The sequence below is a fragment of the Ambystoma mexicanum genome, chromosome 1p, assembly GCF_040938575.1.
Source record: "Ambystoma mexicanum isolate Mex_15411 chromosome 1p, UKY_AmexF1_1, whole genome shotgun sequence".
NCBI lineage: Eukaryota > Metazoa > Chordata > Amphibia > Caudata > Ambystomatidae > Ambystoma > Ambystoma mexicanum.
The window spans coordinates 1240099435-1240118543 of record NC_090921.1 but is presented as its reverse complement, the minus strand read 5'-3'; the positions used below and the strand labels follow the sequence as shown (position 1 = coordinate 1240118543).

The window sequence follows — 19109 nt, the reverse complement described above, 5'->3', positions numbered from 1 at the left end:
CTCAAGCTGCATGTGTGCCTTTAGATGCCTTTTATTACAGCTGTCAATGATATTGTGCCCTGTCTAGGGGTGCCACTTCTCGCTCCCATCATTCTCGCAGCTGGTAGGTACGCCCTCCCCCCCCTGACGGAGCTGAATCGGCACCTGCACTGCATTCTCCCTCCGATCGATCTATCAATCAACATTATTTTCCCCTCCAATTCTTTGATTACTGTTTTGGGCATCCATAACCTTGTTCCCCTGTCCATTTCCCCTCCCCCTTCTTCATACCCCTCCAAGGTGGAATTTATTACCATGCAGTCCCACCATCTGAGCAGCATGCAACCAAAAATGCATCATAATCCTCTGCGTTTGGTGGTGGCACTGCAAAAACCACCTGCTCTTTCTCTTCACCATCATTCATTCCAGGACGTTGTACCTCCTTTTTTTGTTATCTTTTCCTCTACCCTCCTTTCCCCCCTCCTTTCCCCCCATCAGTAGCAGACCTTCTATAGTGAATCCTTTTCCTGCTGCAAATTGTTTTTTTAAAATACTGTCCCGCACAGAAGGCAACATGCATCAAGACAAGTGGGGGTTGGGACAGTCACCTATCACAGCCAGCCACTTGGGCACTCACGCAAACTGTGTGTCTAGCCAACTGTCAGATGTGGCATTGTGTGTCTCTTCTGTCATCTTCTTGTGGAGGGTGCAGATTTCCTTGACTACCTCAGTCAGTGTCCCTTTGACTGCATCGTTGGTGGGAATTGCTGTGCAGCAATTGCTGCCAATCCTGTGACAGACACCACCTTCCATGGCCGTTAGCATGTCTTAAGACAAACCTGTTTTGAAGTGATAAAAATTGTAGGGCACAGAGTTCTTCTCTTACTGCATTCAATCCTTTCTCAGTCGCATTTGCTAGTTATAGCACTTCGTACCTGGTAAACTGCAGCCACTTGGCATTAGTGGGTGCTTGCACCCATGGAAGCAACAGTGAGGCAAAGCAGGCAGATGCTGGTGTGGGATGGCATCCAAACTTTGTGACGATACTGTTCCTTTGCCTTCTATTCATGGTCTTCTCCTGTCCTCCTGGTGCCCTTTGTTCTCTCACAATCTTCCTTTGCTGTAATGCAGAGTGGCTGTTGAAGAGTAGTAAATCTGCTCGAGGCCCGACCAATGCAGAGCTGTAGAGCGTGACCAGGGAGCACATCCCTCCCCAGTCTGGATGCAGCTCGGCATATGCTTTTGATCTGCAGGCCCACCAGTGGTCCATCACTGCTGCTGTCCCACTCTGTAGTGCCGGGATGCTCATTGCCTTCTCGCAGCCAGTATTCACCCCCACTACAGTTGTCCCGGTGGCCCTGAAAATAAAGAGAATCATGTAACCAGCTTTTTGTGAATTGGTTGATGTCTCTCATGTATCCAAGTTAAATCATATATATGTTAATTCCATACTGCCCGGCAACTGTCATTTTTCTTTCTCGCCACATCTTCCTCAAATACCGCTATCCCCTCGCGTGACACTGTACTATTCCCCTCCCTCCCCCCCGCCATATTCTCATCAGGGGTCTGGTGTTGCACCATGGTAGATTGTGCCCCGTCGGCGTATTCTGCTGTGGGTCATGAACAACTGCTTACCCTCTCCCTTCTACTTGCCCTGTCTGTTACATATTGTAGTATTATGTGTTTTGGTTGCTTCATTTTTGGACATGCTCTCCAGTTGTATAGAACTGTCAGCGTATACTTCTTCCCATTCATCTGTCCAATGAACCGCTACCATTCTTCCCTGAAACAGTCCACGAGTCTTACATAGAGACTTCTTGCCCTGCTGCTACCTCTCTGGGCAGGAATAGTTTGGGTGTCCCTGTAACATGCGGGATTGGAGAGCACACCTAGCAGTGCTGTTGGCCCTTTCCCTCCCTACACGTTTCATTTCCTCATAGCACGTGTTACCGGAAGCTGTGTCCTGTACCCCTTCCGATCGTCTCATGAAATTCATCTATGCTGAATACACTTCTTTTAGTTTGCATACTTTTTTCATTTTCTTTAGGCATGCCGCTAGACTCTTTATACAATAGAAAACATAAGAGAAAGAGAAATGGCAGAAAAGTGCAAAACAATCCTACCCCGACCCATGGCTGATCTTTTTTTATATTTCCCCCTTACCCCGACTTACTGTACACCCATTGTCTTCCTCTTCTATGGGCCTTCTTTAAAGTCCTAGCAGAAAAAAGTGTTAGCGATAGCTGGCTTATACTTCCCATCTGAAATCCTGCCGGTCCATCTGGGCCTCAAGTGAGGATTTGTGTCTTTTTGTTTTTTGTTTAGCGCTCCGAGCGCGTGGTTGTGTTCTCCCTCCCTCCCCCCCTCGCATCCTCTTCCTGGTGCCCTCCTCCAGCCCGCCGCCCCCCCTATATACCGACCCTCCTGGGCAGCCCCCTGCCCGGCAGCCCCCACGGCTAAGGGCCCCTCAGGCAAAGGGCGGCTCCTACGGCTGGCGGCTCCCACTGTGTCTGCAGGTGTCCGCAGGGGACGCTTGGCGCCGGTCTATCTGGTTAGCTCCACCTGCTCCCTCAGCCCGCCGCACCTACAACTGTTCACTTCATTCGCATGGTGCCTTCACTTCACTGTGCCCTGCTAATTGTGGTGGTAAACTAGGGATTTTCTCCCCTCGCGGAATTCTCAAACTTAGGTGGCCTCTCCACTGGGTACCTAATACGCATTTACTGTTGTTCTCTGAAATGTGGTAAACTTGGGCTTGCCGCTCACTTCCTGTCCGCGTGCTCTCGTCTCGTCTGTCTCCCCCCCCCCACTCCCTCCCTCCTGTTCCATGGTGCTCTCTATCTCGCCTATCTTCTCTAACTGCTTCTCTATTGACTATCCTGCTCTCCTCACTAAATCTGGTAGGAAAAAGTTTAAAAAGGACATCCTGGTCTCCAACCCAGGCCTCCCTATTGCTGACACCTACACTAGTGCCTGCTCCAAGGAAACTCTCACTGACATCCTCTTTGACATCCTCTTTTTCGTGCCTTCGCCTGACCTATGGACCCTTCATATGGTCTCTGTGCTCTCTCCTTTCTCCTCTTCCCCCATTAATGGTGGCACCCGTTGGGATGTCCTCTTGGCCCCCTTTCACTCCTCTAAGGCCATCATTAATGTCTACGCTAATGGGACTGTCTTGGTCCAAGGCCCTCAGGCCAACCTTCACCTCTTTGATAGACGCTTCCCACGCCTCATCAACTTCCTTTCCTCTCCTTCTGTCCTCGGCTACCTTGCCTCTACCCTCCCTCCCTGCCCCCTCTCTTGCTCCTTCACCTCCGCAGGGCGTACCTCTGATCTGTACCCCTCCCCGGAAGTCCCTCAAGGATGGCAACCTTCTCCACATTGCCACTCTTAACTCTCGTTCTGCCACAAAACATTCCTCTGATATCTGTCGCCTTCTTGAGGAACTGGACCTTGACGTCCTCGGTCTCACTGAGACATGGTTCACGGCCAGCTCTGTCACCAGCTTTGACACACTCCTACCTGACGGTTACAAGATCCTCTCCGTGCCCAAGCCCAACCGTTCAGGGGGCGGTGTGGCCCTTATCTTCCCTGAGTGGATTCCTGCCACTGTCACTCCTACGCAGACCTGCTCCTCTTTTGAATGTCTTGTCTGCCGACTCTCTCTCTCCTAGCCATTCCCTTACCGTGGCTTCTATCTATAGGCCACCTGGTCAAATTTCCTCCTTCCTCTCTGAGTGGGCTGACCTCTCCTCCTCACTCCTGTCCTCAACCACTAAACTCCTCTTTCTTGGTGACTTCAACATCCACCTGGATGCCTCCTGTCCCCCCTCTGGACTCTTTTGTGACCTCTGCGACTCTCTCTCACTCTCTATTCTCCCGTCTGAGCCTACTCATTCTGCAGGGCACACTCTTGATGCTCTGATCTCTTCTGACCTTCCCCTCTCAGTCCCTCTCTCCACTTCTCTCTCCTGGAGTGATCACTTTCTCCTATCCTCCCACCTCACCCTCCCTACCCCACAGGCAAAGCCACCCTCATCACGGACACCCACCTTCTCGGTCATCCGACCCATGAAGCGCGTGTCAGTTGAGGCTTTCGCTGCCACCTTCTCGCCCCCCCTTCCCCCTTCGGCTGACTCCCACCCTGACACAGCCCTCTCCACGCTCCGCTCTGCTATATCCGATACTCTTGATATCCTTGCCCCTGTCATGAGAATCCACCTGAAGCCCAAAGCCAAATGTAACTCCTGGTATGACTCGGATCTCGTCACCCTAAAACGCAAGTGCAGGGTGGCAGAGAGGAAATGGCGTGCTTCATGTTCATGCTCTGACAAACTGGCCTGCCGCCTGCTCCAAAGGCATTACTGTCTCGCCGTTCTCACCAAGAAGAGAGCCCTTATCCAATCCCGCATCTCTGCGGCATCTAACAATTCGGACGAAATCTTTAACATCTGCAAGGAGCTTGCCAACCCTGCTGCAGTCTCTACATCTCCTGTCCCCTCCCAGGCCCTCTGCACTGCACTGGCCTCTCACTTCATCTCTAAAACTCAGGACATCCTATCACCTCTCTTCCCGGCTCTTCCTCTGGCCCTTCTGCAGCCACCCCTCCTCCCTCCTTCTATGCCTTTCCCCTTTTCTCTGCTGACGAGGTTTCCAGACAAGTCCGATCTATGAAAGTCTCGTCTAAACAGGTTCAGCCCTGTTCCTCCAAAACTATCAAGGACCACATCGACTCCCTGGCTCCTGCCCTGGCTGACTTTTGCAACCACTCCTTCGCCTCTGGAGTCTTCCCATCCCCCCTTAAGCACTCCCTTGTGCACCCTCTTCTTAAGAAACCCTCTTCTGACCCCTCCTGCCCGACTAACTATCGCCCAATCTCCATCACTCCCTTCCTGGACAAGCTCCTGGAGAAACTGGCCATCTCCCAGCTTAACCTCCATGCTGAATCTGTTGGTAGTCTTCATGACCATCAATCTGGCTTCAGAGCTGCCAGAAGCACGGAAACTGCTCTCCTGAACATCCGTGAGGACCTGCTCTCGAACCTCGACTCCGTGTATTCTCATTCTGCTCGATCTCTCTTCTGCCATTGACATGTCAACCATGCCATCCTGCTCAACCGTCTCTGTGATAACCTGGGTATCACTGGTCAGGCTCTGGCATGGCTGACCTCTTTCCTTTCCAATCGTCCCTCCCAGGTCCAACTGGGGTCCTTCCTCTCTGACATCTTTTTATCTACCTGTGGTGTCCACTAGGGTTCTAATCTCTCTCCCTGGCTTTTCAACCACTATCTGGCACTCCTTGCCCACCGCATCGCCGCTCTCTGCCCCAACTTTCAGTGCTATGCGGACGATACCCAGCTCATTTTCAGGCGACCCTCGGCCTCCTCCTCTCCTTCCCTCAACTCTGACTGTCTGTCTGCTATCCAGGAATGGTGTGCAGCCAATGACCTCTGCCTTAATGCCAGTAAGACTGAGATTCTACTCATCGGCACACCCACTCCCTCCTTCCCTGCAGCTCTCTGGCCAGCCTCTCTTGGCCCTCTTCCTGCTCCTACCTGCAAGGCAAAAAACCTCGGGGTCATCTTCGACTCCACACTCTCCTTCTCTCCTCCATATATCTGACATCTCTAAGAAGTCACACTACCAGCTGCACCTCCTCAGAGGTATTCTTCCCTTCCTCTCCTTCCCCCAGAAGCTCACTGTCTCCCGAGCCCTGGTTCTCTCGAAGCTGGACTACTGTAACAGCCTCTATCTTAATCTGCCTGCCTCCACTCTCCGCCCTCTGCAACTCATCCAGAACAGGACTGCAAGACTTGTTCTTGGTCTCAAGCCCAGGGACCGTATCTCTCCAGGACTGAAATCTCTACACTGGCTCCCAGTGGCTGCGAGGATTAAGTTCAAAACCCTCTGCATTGTCGCAAGGCCTTCTGGGGCCTGGGGCCTAAATACCTTCAACTCTCTCTTCCTAAATATCTTCCTTCCCGAGCCCTTCGCTCATCCATCTCCAACTCCCTCAGGGTCAGCCGTTTCTCGAAGCAACAAGCTGGGGTAGATCTCTCTCCGCGGCATGGGCCTCCCTCTGGAACAGCCTTCCTGCCTCCCTGAAACTTGAGGAGAACCATCTCCGGTTCCGGAAGCACCTCCAAAACCTTCCTCTTTGCTTCTGCTTTCTCTCTCCCTCTCCCCTGCTAAATTCTTCACTGAAACTGCACTGAATCTGCAACTGGGCCACTCTCTCCGACCTCGGTCCTTGGCCCAGCCACTCTCCACTTGCACTGCCTTCCTGGCAACCCCTGCACTGCGGGACTGTCTCTGTATCCCTACAGCCCCCCTCCCCAGCACTTGTCTGCACTTACCTTGCACTTGCCACCAGCTGGCCCTATTTATTTTTTATTCTACTTACCCTGTACTGCACTTCCCCCTCCTCCCCTTCCCCTTGCACTTTTCCCTCCCCCCTACCCCTGCACTTGCGCGATCTAAATGACACCTGGCCTAGTAGGATCGTTGTCTGTCTTCCCCTTGTTTCACCCTCCCTGCCTCGTCGCGCCTTGAAACACTTGTGTATAGGCGCGTTACAAATGCCATATCATATCAAATTGGTCCCATCTCTCCTCTCTGGAGGGGGAAATGTTGTCTCTGCGAATATCCGATACATGGATCCATGCTCTTTCTTTAATTTTCCCTGTTGTAGGTTTCAAAAATGCAACTACATTGGGACCGTTGAACCTAGGTTCTCTCCATATCCTCATGAAATTACAGATGAACACCTTCGCTCCTGGATAGAGGGGCATCGCTTATGGAAATGTCCTTTTTGTGTTCACTTGTGGGCGTTGTTTCGTGGCCCGGCTGGCTAGTTTGTTGCTGAACCCAATGAGACGGGTATTTCAATGCTTTAGTGAGTCCAGTCAAATATACGTTGAATTCTTCCCCCAGAACCTGTGCTGTTGTGTTAGCATCCGAAATTGTGCGTGCAGGAGAGGAAGGCACATGTTTTCTCCTGTTAGTAACAATTTCATGCAGAGTCAAATGATGATCCGCGCCAGGAGAGTTACGTAATGCATAAAGTGCTAATGGGAGGCAATAAAGCCAGTTGTTCGCTTTGCTAAGCAGGCCATTTAATCGCTCCACCATGCTGTTTGCCTGTGGGCGGTACACTGTGCATAGGTGTTGCTTTATCCCCAGGAGAGTTGTAACCTCCTTGAGTAGGTCTTTTGCAAAGTGTTGCCCGTTGTCAGTCCTTAGTTCATCACCGGGTTCGAAATTAAGATTAAATGAGCAGGAGCTAAAACCATCTCCTGGGTGTCGGGCATCACCAAGTAGGCAGGAGCTACCGCTGGGGAACCAGGAGCGAGTACCAGCACAATGCAAATCTAACTTCCACAGGAGATGCACACTTTACATTTTTGCCCATTTTATATGATTCACTATGTTTACATGTGCCCTAATTCTTCATCAGCATTCTCAAATACTCAAAGTTCATGTCACTTATGCATTATTATTATTTTTATTATTATTAGGATTACTTATAAAGTGCAACACACCCACAGTCCTCAGTGCACATGTTTGTAAGGCACCAAATTGGCCAGGGGAGCCAAAAGTAGCACCTGGTAGCAGTTGGTTTTAAGCTAACCAGGCTCTCCTAGGCTACAAGCAGGAGCAGAATAGCTCCCAGCTCCCCTCAATTTTGAACCCTGTACTCCCCATCTTTAAAACACCTCCCACACCAAGAATTTTGTCACTGTGCGTCATTATGAGCACAGGGTCTCGCCTCAAGCCAACGTGAAAATTGACAGACCACAACAGGCATGTACCTATAGGAGGCACATCTGTCTTGCAGATCGACATAGTCAATATGCAAGTGCCGGAACCACCCTTCCGGTCGCAGTAGTATTCCTCCTATTGTTTTTAATGTATGGCCTGCCAAAAGTTGTTAGACGCTCCATGCAATTTCCCATAAACTCGGCTACTAGGTCATAGAGCTTGGAGACATGCCAACCCTAATTCTTTCCTGCCGCCACATGCTCCTTGGACACGTGGGCACTAACACGGAGCTGCTCCAATGCTATTGCCAACAATGCCTAGGCATTACTGGTTTTCCTGTGCTATTCTGTTTCCATGCAAACCTGTTGGAGATAGAGGGGCACCCTCTCTGTACCCATAAATCCTTTTCTTCCTGGGGCATTCCCTCTGTAGGTCAATTACCTGTACAATGGGTATTGCGCTTACATGCTCTGTGTTCTCTGACCCTTTATCCTCTGCAAGCATCATTGGCACTGTAAGGAAGGTATCGTATCAACTGTAAGACACCCAAGTGACCACACTTCCAGAGTGTTTATTAAACTTCAAAAAGGGCTTGAAAAATGTCCATCCAATCCTAAATCTAAAGATGGGCGCAAGCTACGACCATCAAATAACGCAGTCCTAGTGTTGTGTTCTCAAAATAAAAGGGCCTATACTAATAAACCTATTGCCAATCCTTACCTCTAAATACAAATTGCGCGGGAAACAATGTTATGTAAACAAAAAGTGTTCAAGAAATGGGATATTCAGGCCACTGGCCTCCCTTCCCCACGGTTTCAGCATGGGACAAGGTGTTGCTCTAGCTTAGCAGTCTGTGGCATCTCTAGCATGAAGGTAGAGTTCAAATATTAGAATCGGGGCCTTCGGTGCCCAAGCCTCTTTGCCTTTCAAAATCTCTTCTCCCAGAGGGTCTGATGCGACAAACAAATAAGTTCCTTTCCTCATAGGATTTCACACGTACTCTATTTCTCAGGTGATTCGCTATTCACCTCGGATCCCCCTAAGCTGGGCTCAGATCCCTCTCAACACAATGCTCCTGGAATTTCCATGTATCCAATTTCTCGGGTGATTCACGGTTCACCCGGATCCCCCTCAGCTGGTAACATAATGTAATGTTCAATCAGTCTCCCTCTGTTGGGCTCTGTAACAAAACCCAACTCTGGGAAGCCTCACAGGTCTTCCAATTATAGCTGCTAATACAGTTAATCATACGATTCTTTGAAAAGTCCCACCTTTTCTTCCTGATGATCTTTCTTGGAGCTGTGTGCTGAACCAAGAAGTGAGGAAGAATTCCCCTGAGACCCACCTCCCCCCCCCCCCCCCCCCCCCTGCCATCCCCCCCCACACGGGAAGAGCTGAGGGAGTTTAGAAAGAAAATCAATTCAGATGGATTCATTCACTTTAACACAAACGTGATGTAACCCAAAGCTTTCAATTGATCTCACTTGTTTGGACTCGGACCAACTTTATCATCATTTTTTTTTTTTTTACTGTATCTGCATCGACTTCGATTGTGCACTGGATTTTGTTTTACCCGTTGCAGGACCACTTCGATTCACAATCCCTTTTTTAATTTTAACTTTTTCCACACCTCAGTTGGATACCTTACAGAGACCTTCGAATGAGCATGCACTCAGGGCCAGACCACTGTAAGGTATCGTATCTTGAGTTCAATCACTCATCTGTTCAATTTTACTTGCGTTGGTTATCATATGCGTTTCATACATTGTTCGCTTCAGCGCTCACCATACTATATTGCCGCTTGCAACCTTGACTTCAACACAGACCGGTTTGGTATCTGCCACGTCAACTCACCGGGTGTGTTGATTTCACTGGCGTTGTTTTATTGTGGGAGCCCAGGACAGTACCACAGTAGCAGGCAACTCACCCCGCCTTGACCATCGACACAGGAGGGCCCTGGGTACCTCTGACACACAATGCAGGATTATTCAGCTTGGTTTCTTGGTCTTGCGCTTTCTATTCTTGAGGTTTCATGAAAGTAATGTTTCCTTGTTGAAAAGGTCTAGAGCACTTCCCTCCTCACAATCCCCTTCTATTTCACTGTCTTTCTCCTCCCTATAAACTGACATCTTGGAACTGCTGTTTCCGAGTGTGCTTTGCCTCGCTCAGTGTGCTCTCGTGCTCTGCCTTTTATCCATGTGGGGCAAAGTGTAATGGAAGTCCGGTGTGTGTCATGGTCATTAATTGCCTGACCCTGCCTGACTATTGTATTGGGACATGCCGGGTATACGGCTCGGGTGTTAATCCGTTTTCTCTCAGCCAGCTATCTGTGAGAACGTTTGTGTTGTGAAAGGGGGCGGGGGGTTGAGTTCCTAAGTATCCTACCTGGTAGGATGGGGTAAAGGTGTGGCAGGGTAATCTGGTCTCCCACTCCCCAAAGACCCCTCACCCAGGTGATCCTCCCACACTGGTCCACCCCCAGGAACTGGATCCAAAAACGATGGCCGTGTCCTGGCCACCTGGATGACCGATTTTCCCCCCTGGGAATAGCGGGTGAGACACTTTCAGGTTTCTCTCAGTACCCTCCCTTCCGCACCTGGGTACAACCTAGTGGTCCCTACAGGCAGGTAGACCGTCTCTTTTGCTGCTTGATGAGCCATGCGTTACCTTGGGAGGAAGTTCTGCCCACTCTGTGGGGGCGGCACACTTTATTATCACTACCTCTACGGGCAGTTTTAATGCTTCAATTAGTTCACTCAATAATTCATGTTGTACTGGGGACCAGTTGCTCCTTCTGAACCCCCTCCTTTACCAGCGGGCCAAACCTGAATGTATTGTGGATGTGACATAAGCAGAGTTGGGGAGAAAATGTTGCCCATGTGGCTTTCTGTCATGTTTAGTGCTCTTATCTTGGCCACTAATTTCACTGCCTGTGCTGAGTAGTGTGATGGCAATCTCATTTGGGAGGCAATTCAAAATTCACAATCGTGAAGGTACACTACTGCAGCACCAGTGTGTCTTCAACCTGTGTTTGGGTCTATGCTCAAGGACCCGTGAATGAAAACCATACCCCCTCCCTCTATTTCCTCTTCCGTTCTGTCCATATATGCTACACAATCATGTATGTACTCTCCTGGCGCTGTTGGCTCTACGAACGTGGCTGAGTTCACCACACGACACCTAACAACCTTAATGGCTGGATTTGTCAGTATTTCATAACCGGAAGACCTCTGCGTGATGAGTGGATTTGGAGTCCGCCAATATGGCAAAAAGAGCACTCCATGTACAAAACCACTGTGCACCCCATGGTGATCGGTGCTGCCTTTTTTATGGCAAATGCTGCAGCCGCAAGCACCTGCTCACAGGGAAAATGTCACTACATCACAAGGTCTAAGAGACTGCTGTAAAAGGCCAGAGGCTTGTGTCTTTGCGGTTTCTTCTGCAAGAGGACTGCTGGCATCACTGAACCGTCTGAATAGGAGAACAAGTAGATTCTAGTTGGGGGTTGCCAACACTGGTGTATGGGGCAATGCCTCTTTGAGTTAGGTGACTGAAGTCCATTTTATGGATCTTTTCTCTTTCTGCATGTTTTTCACTGCCTGGAGGAGGGGTTTTGTGAATGTGGAGTAGGAACACCCATGCCCTGCAATAATTGCACAACCCCAGGAATTGCTGCATCTTTTACTTTGCAGGGAGGTCGGCTTCTGTGGATTGCCTCTACTCTTTCTGGTTTTATCTTCTGTCCTTATATATTTGTAATCTGTCCCATGTACACTACCTCTTCCTTGCAATACTGTAACTTGCCCTTGTCCACCTTGTATCCCTTGCCAGCCAGCAATGTTAAGAGGTGCATCGAGTCTGCCCTGCACTGTTCTTCACTCTCACTGCATTCCAATTGGTCTGCTACATACTGTATCACCATACATGGACTTCAGGAACTTGCAGCAAATGCCATTTGGTTTACCCTGTTAAATATACTGGGGGATTGACCGTATCCTTGTGGTAACTTTGTTTGTTCGACTCGGACTCCCCTGTACGTGAACGCCGTCGGGTACCTGGAGTCTCGGTGTAGTGGGACGGAGAAGAAGGCATTTGTTTAGGTCAATTACTGTGGTAAAAATACAAGTTCAGCACTGTAAAAAGGCACAGACGTATCCGCTGTAGGATTAGCCCACTAAAAGGGGAGGGGGGCTTTGTTGATAGCTACACAATTTTCTGCTCTAGGCTGGAGAATGCCTTAATAATTGTGTTTCAAGCCAAACTTAAAGGCAATATGGTTTGGGTTACAGGTAAGAATACAGGGCTTAACATTAGACCGAAACACAGTAAACAGGCCCCAGAGCTTGCTTTTCACTAGAAGCAAATTCACATTTTATTAATAAGCTTTGCTGCCGCAGAGGCTGGCAGCATAACTACACATTCCCAGGATCATAGAGTCAGAAATCAACAGACTTTGATACTGTTGAGTTCAGGAAGCGAAGCTCATTGGTGCTGGGGAAAGGCATGGGATGCACAATCATTTTATAATTCAGCATATTAGTTTACAAATCTGGTCTACTGATGGATTCAAAATGTCCCATGGTGGTTTCAAATTGCCCCTTTGCACATGTGAATCTGGGAAAGGGTTTGAAGAGTTCTTAACATGCAACATTAAAACGCTAACTTGTCAATGGTTCAAAGCTCCTCCTGTGTCCTGATTGGTTGCATTCCCATGAGAAACGGATGGAGATGACTGGCGGCAGATGAATAAAGATCCGCTGGTTATCTCAAATGTCTGTGTTTTGGCACTATGATGTGGGAATTCTGGGTTGGGCTATGACATCACAGAGGTAGTCAATGGTGGTGTGGCAAGATTTGCAGGACTCCATCTGTTCTGCTCTAGGGGAATGATGTAGCTCTACCATTTATCCTCGCATGGAAGAGTGACCTAATGTTGCAATGTGGTTTGATGCCAATTAGTTTGTATGATTATAAAAGCTCTTGGACATATCTTTGACAGCGCCTTTCATGCCGTTCTGTTCTGTGTGAATTTTGCTTTCCCAGGTGCTCCTGGGCCCAGAACAAATAGCGTTACTTCTTGCTCGGCATACACTGCTTTCGTAATATTTATTGGTGAGTTCTGAGGCAACCTGCTGGTAATTTTTATTGGCCCGTACGGGGACATTCACCTTTCTAGAACGTATGTGAGAAATCCAACCGTGCTCCCAGAGTGCGCAACAATGTTTCCAGACCAGTCCTAAGAGCTCAACACAGAGGAGGCCATGCAGATGCATAATTCGCAAAGGTCTGACTGGTCAAAATGCTCCCTGCACTTGGAAGGGGGTACTGGCCTTGAAAGGACGACTCTGAGGTTGGGAATCTCTGTAGGAGGATACGTGAGTGTACCCGTGTATGAACGCGCAGGAGGGGGGGGGATTATTTTTATGGTTTTTAGGACGCATCCTCAAGAGGTGGAGGGCGATTGGCTGTGGTAGTTGTAGATTTTAGGTCTACTTAACCAATAGGGAGTAAATGGGCAGTGGCACACCTGTGCTAGAGCAGAGGGTTACGTAGTAAGTGGCGGACCTTGTTAGAGAGAGTTGCGCGTAGTGCAGGCAATTGGTATAGTTGCGTCCGTTTTATTTATGGGTTAAGGAGTGTTGAAGTTGTGAAGAGAAGGAGAAAAGAAGTACGCATTGGTGTTTTGTTGAAACCTTGGTAGTTTGTTGTGATAAAGTGAAGTTATTGTATTTTCTGTTTATTGTGGCTGTGGAAATCGTGGACTGACCAGAGCTGAACTAATGTGTAAATATTGGAGGAGCTGTGTACCATGTGCAGGGGGCACAGTTGAGCAGAGGGAGGAGCACCCACACCCTAGGCACATTGCAGGAATCAAAATGAAGATTGGAGAAGCAGGAGCTAGAAGCAAATTCTGGGTATTCAGCATTAACCAGTGACAAGGAGCTACCACTGGGGAATGAGGAGCTAGTACATGAAGTTCTGTAAATCTAACTTCCACATAAGGTGAAAAGATATAATGTTGTCAATTATTTATGACCCCTTATGCTTTAAATGTCGTACTGATGTGTTTGAATTTTTACTTGCGGATTGTCCCAAATTGTAGAGTTAATTCACATAGTTTTGTTTGGCATAAATTGGCCTGGGGAGCCAAAAGCAGCTCCTGGTAGCGGTTTGTGTCAAGCTGCCATGCTCCTCTAGCCTCTTTGCAGGAGCTAAATAGCTCCCCTCAATTCCGAACCCTGGATTAACATAGGGCATAATTAAGGTGGTAGGCCTGTGGAGCGGGCCATTCGTGTATTAACTGAAATTAACAGGACAGGCCTGTGGAGAGCACCTATGTGGGGTGTGTGAAAGGGCAGGGCCTGAGGAAAAGGCCAGTGTGAACAAAATAGGGTGAATGAGTAAGACAGTAAGTATAGGAGTGGGGGAGTGTGAGTGAGGAAGGGGTAAAAGGTGTACAAGTTTTTTTGAGATATGTAAGGGGGCCGAGAAGAGCAGGGGGGAGGGGGAAGAGTACTCTAAAAATTGGGGAAAGCAGCAATGCCAATTGTCCCAATATCGCGATAAAATATCACTTTCAGTGGATGAATAACACAGGGAAAGTGTTATCAGGAATGGCCCAGAGAGGGAACATTTCAAAAAGATATAATTCACAATATGCATTCATATCTGTTGGCAACATATAAAGGTGCAAATCTTAAAAAGAGACAGGACATTTTAGGTCTCTGGAAACTTTTATTATGAAACTAAAGTAGAGAAAAAGAAGAGCGGACTGTTTCCATTGTTGAAGCCAGCTGCAGGATATACAAATCCTAGGCAGGCATCGACATACAGGGAGAAAACAAACAAATATAAGGCAGTCAGAACCTCGTTCGGAGGATAGGAAAGAATAGGAAAGAGAAAGGGAATAAGAAATACCTATCTGACATCAAGAGAAGCACACAACAGCTACTGGACTCAATGTTTAGAGAATCAGAAAAGGTAATGGAAAGGGAGATAGAGAAAGGAAAGAATCGGGGAAAGGTAGAGGACCAGTGGGGATGGACAGCAGGACATTTACATTTTCAAATTGACCTGGGACAGGACCTGCCAGATACGACAGAAGGTGAGAACACTCCATCAGACTGTGAGGACAGTAGTGACAATGACAGTAGGGATGATGAATTTGACCCTTGTGATTTAACAAGTGTGAGTAGAGGAAGGAGGAGGATAGAAGGAGAAGACCAAACGGGGAACTGGGGAAGTAGGCTTTGAAACAGAAAAGCAAGGATGGCGGTATTGAAAAGGCCACAACTGGGCATTTAGCACAGAGAGGAAGTACATTACGTACCCTGGCAGACAATGGATAGGGATAATTTGGTCTACAGTTTACCTTCACTTATGGCAGGGACCAGCAAGTGGAGATATATTCCAAAAGGAGACAGTGGGAATCTCACTAAGCCTTAGAGGACATAAAGAGTTTATTGGCAGTTTTGGTGGGGGAACGAAGTGACAATATTTGTCAGCAAGCATCTTTTAATAATTACTGAGCAAACGCATGGAAACGTCTGAGAACTGTATCCAGATATGTTGGATATGGGATCAATATTAGCACATAAAATGAAACCAGATGAGGACCCTGCAGAATACATACAATCAATACAAAAGATGTGGACACAGGAAAATAAACAATCGTGGGACAATAAAATACCATTATTGTATCACATTCTGGCGATGTGGCTCACCATAGATGTGCTGGCTTCCCTAGAAAAAGTAGTAGGGATAGAAGCAAAAAGATGCCACGAGATACAGGCGACCATCCCACATTAGTGTTAAAAAAAAAATCACAGGGAAAAAGACAAGGAAGCAGTTGATAATGCGGAAAATAAACCTGTGCAGTAAAAAATTGGCAAAAATTAGCGTGGAAGTGGCAGTGCTCACAGGACCAGTTGGCGTTCCACCCGCCCAACAGGGGGGGGGGCTTCCAGTAACAGTGGTAGTGCAGCAAGGGGGATGTACAGAATCACCATGTAACCCACAATGGGGAGTACAACGGATGCAACAGCAGCCTGGGTTTGTACATGCAGGGGGAGTAAATCCGTACATGGGACAATATCGGATAGGACGGGGATATTAGATATAGGGTGATGGGTATGGGGCCCCGGTTTGTAGGACAGTGTTTTCATTTTGGTCACTGTACCCGAACATGCCCACTCATTCAAAAAACAGGAAAGCAAGGAGAGGACAACAAGGTGTGCAACCACAACAGCAATATATGCAAACATACGCGCAACCTTAACACGCAAATTATGCCGCAGCAACAGATGCAAATGCAACCTATACAGACACAGGTCGTACCAACATAGGGACACGAATCAGCCCAAGGGGTAATGGTGGCTGGATTGCATGATATTGTAAGCGTACTGTATTCACCAGCACAGACACATGCACAAGAGAAGGTGGCGATATTGGGACAAAATGAGGTTTCCAATTACTGGGGTCGCAGTGGTGGGTGGAAATCCATTCACATCTTCAATCAATACATTTTCCCAATAGGGGTGCCCACAGGAAGTAAGAGTGTGTCCTGTCCTAGCAGTAACTGAAGACCCCGAAGAGGAGCCCGAGCTAGCAGTTCAAATTGGACGGATGGACTTGGATACTGGAGTTACTAGATCCTGTATAACGGAAGGGGGGGGGTTCCCGTTCTCCAACAAGAAATTGGGTCACACAAGGCTTTTCGTGGACCATCCAAGAGGTTCCTCTGAGAGATTTACCACTGACAATAGGGATGCAACATATTTTAGTACCATTATTGTATTCAAAAGATGCTCCAATTAACATATTAGGAAGAGATTTGTTAAGCAAATTAAACACCACAATTTCATTTCCAGAGAAAGGGATGGTGTGCACCACACCAGAGTTTTACCCAGCATGGGTGGCAGTGTTGATTTCAATGTGCTACCCACGCACACAGAGATGTTCTTGTATGGAGTGCAGGTGTTGCTAGGATGGGTCGCAGGGATACAAGTAAAGGTCTCTTGACTGTCAAATGAATTTTGTGTTCAAAACATGGTGCCCCTCAACCATCGCACAAGGCACACACACAGCTATACCTATAGGAAGTAGTAGTGAGAAAAGACATGGTTATAAAGGTTGGACATTAAGATGAAGGAGCACGGCTGCCACGAGTGAAGCAATCTCCCCCTCTCACGTGAAGCAGATGAGGGCATATATGAGACATTGTATGCCTTATGGCAGCAAGGTATAATGCAGGAATCTACATCACCATGCGATACAGTGATCTATCCAATCAAAAAATCAAAGAGTGGGGCTTGGATATTCATATATGAGATCTCTGACCTCTTAACAATGCCATCAAAGCGGAATTTCTGTTCGTTTCTAACCCTGCAACAATTATTAGCAGCATCCCAGCAGAGGCACACTACTTCACAGTAGCGGGTTTGAAGAATGCTTTCTTCTCCATTGCCCTGCATCCAGACTCCAGGTATCTGACTGCGTTTACATATCGCAGGATAGATTTAAACACGTGAGAATGCCCCAAGGGTACTGTGAGCGACTGAGAAACCAGAAGGTGTCACCCGCTAGTCCCTGCAGATCTCTCTCTCTCTCTCTCTCAGGTGGCCGCAGCACGGCCATCGCCTTTGGATCCAGACCCTGGGGGTGGACCAGTGCGGAGGGATCACCTGGGTGTGAGGGGTCTTGCGGGAGTGGGACACTGGATGGTGAGATGCGGTATCCCTCCCCCTGCCATTTCTTTACCCCATCCTGTGAGGTAGGATACGCGGGAACCTTGCCTCTTCTGCCCCTTTCCCTTTCCAGCACTTTCACACAGCCTGTTTTGGGAGAAAACAGACTCGCACCCGAGCTGTGTATCTGACATGTCCCGCTACTGTGGTCAGGCGAGATCAGGCAATTACTGACAATCCTATAATCATCAAAATTCATCAGTATCGCTAATGAGTAACCCAGTCACTCTTCTCGAGGTAATCAACCCCCTTCACAAATATTCACTTTTTCGACACAAAGCTTTTATTCGTACAGAATATAGTAAAATAAATGTTTTTAAATTGTTTTACAAAATCAATGTCTCAACATACACTTCTATTCCATTGTGTTATGCATTTTGTTTATACAACAAACAAATAATACCACTGTCAATTCATTCAAACGGAAGAGAAACAAAAACGATGTTCAACAATTTAGTCAACACATTTCATGGTTGAGAAGTTTTGTATGTACATATATGCAGATAACCAGTTTGTGCTCAAATTAGAGCAACACCACATCAGCAAAATATTTTTCCCAATGATATTCCCCCATTGACACCACACTACGTGTTTGCGGACCCTCAGCCCCTTAATCAGGTGTAACTTATCTTTTCCAATAATCTAGTAAAGAAAATATATAGAGAAAAGTACAAATTAGTTTATATGTAAATACTTGATCCCGATCAGATGTTTATAAATTGATCAAAATACTGACCTGTCTGTTCTCAGACTGGCAGAGTATGCACCAATTTGGAGAACTATACGAGATACAAATACAGTATATTCACAATTAAATAAACATTCATCACACATGTAATTTGTAAATTAAAAAAAAAAACTACATTGCCCATCTAAAAACTGACCTGTTTGCTTTCTAGTCGGCCTCCAATATGCTGAAAATCTTTATTTTCTCCAAACCAGCAACAAGGATTCAGTCTATCTCATTCCAATCCACTCTACCAAAACACAATCACAAAGCACCCTTCATTATTCCAAATGAAGGCCTACAGTCTATTTCACCGCTTTGAATTAAACAGATCTTAATTAACACAACACTCCTTACCTTCAAGATGCAATTAGAATGCCTGATGCAAGAACAGGGCGACGGCTGACCTGACATACTGCGGAGGCCCGTATCCCCCAGTGCTGGGGCACATCCTCTACTGGGAACCCTCCCTGTTGGGCGGGGGCCACTGCAGTAAGGGTCTGGTATGAGCATGGCCCCTTCCATTGTGAACTTAGCAAGCTTCTTCTATTCCAGCTTGTTTTCCGCTGCCTGTCTCCCACTCTCCTGCTTCCTCTTACAATAGTGTACTATGGTGGCCTGTATTTCTGGTCATCCCTTAGCCTCTATTCCGACTATTGAATCCTGGACATCCGATGGGAGTCCTTTGACCAATGTATGGTAAAATAGAGGTATATATTCATCCCAAGATTTCTGCGTCTCTAATGTCCAGAGTTCCTGGACCTGTTGTATATATTCTGTGGGATCCTCGACAGGGTTCATCTTGCGGGTCATCTTACATCCCCCCTAAATCTGAGCTGTCTGGGTACATGCTCCTGAATACTTTCCACACGTTCCCACAGCAGTTGTTAAACAGTG

At 47.6% G+C, this 19109-nt stretch overlaps 1 protein-coding gene across 10 annotated transcripts in view; it reads left to right on the top strand.

The window, feature by feature from the left end:
* Positions 1–19109, top strand: part of LOC138452475 (zinc finger protein 391-like) — a 176047-nt gene that overhangs the window by 7226 nt on the left and 149712 nt on the right. For 2 of the 10 annotated variants that reach the window (XM_069604978.1, XM_069604976.1), the window contains exon 1: positions 6709–6857. The exons of the other annotated variants lie outside the window; for them this stretch is intronic. The gene's annotated coding sequence lies outside the window, so the exon portion shown is untranslated. Of the gene's footprint in view, positions 1–6708; positions 6858–19109 lie in introns of those variants that run through there. 10 annotated transcript variants of the gene reach the window in all.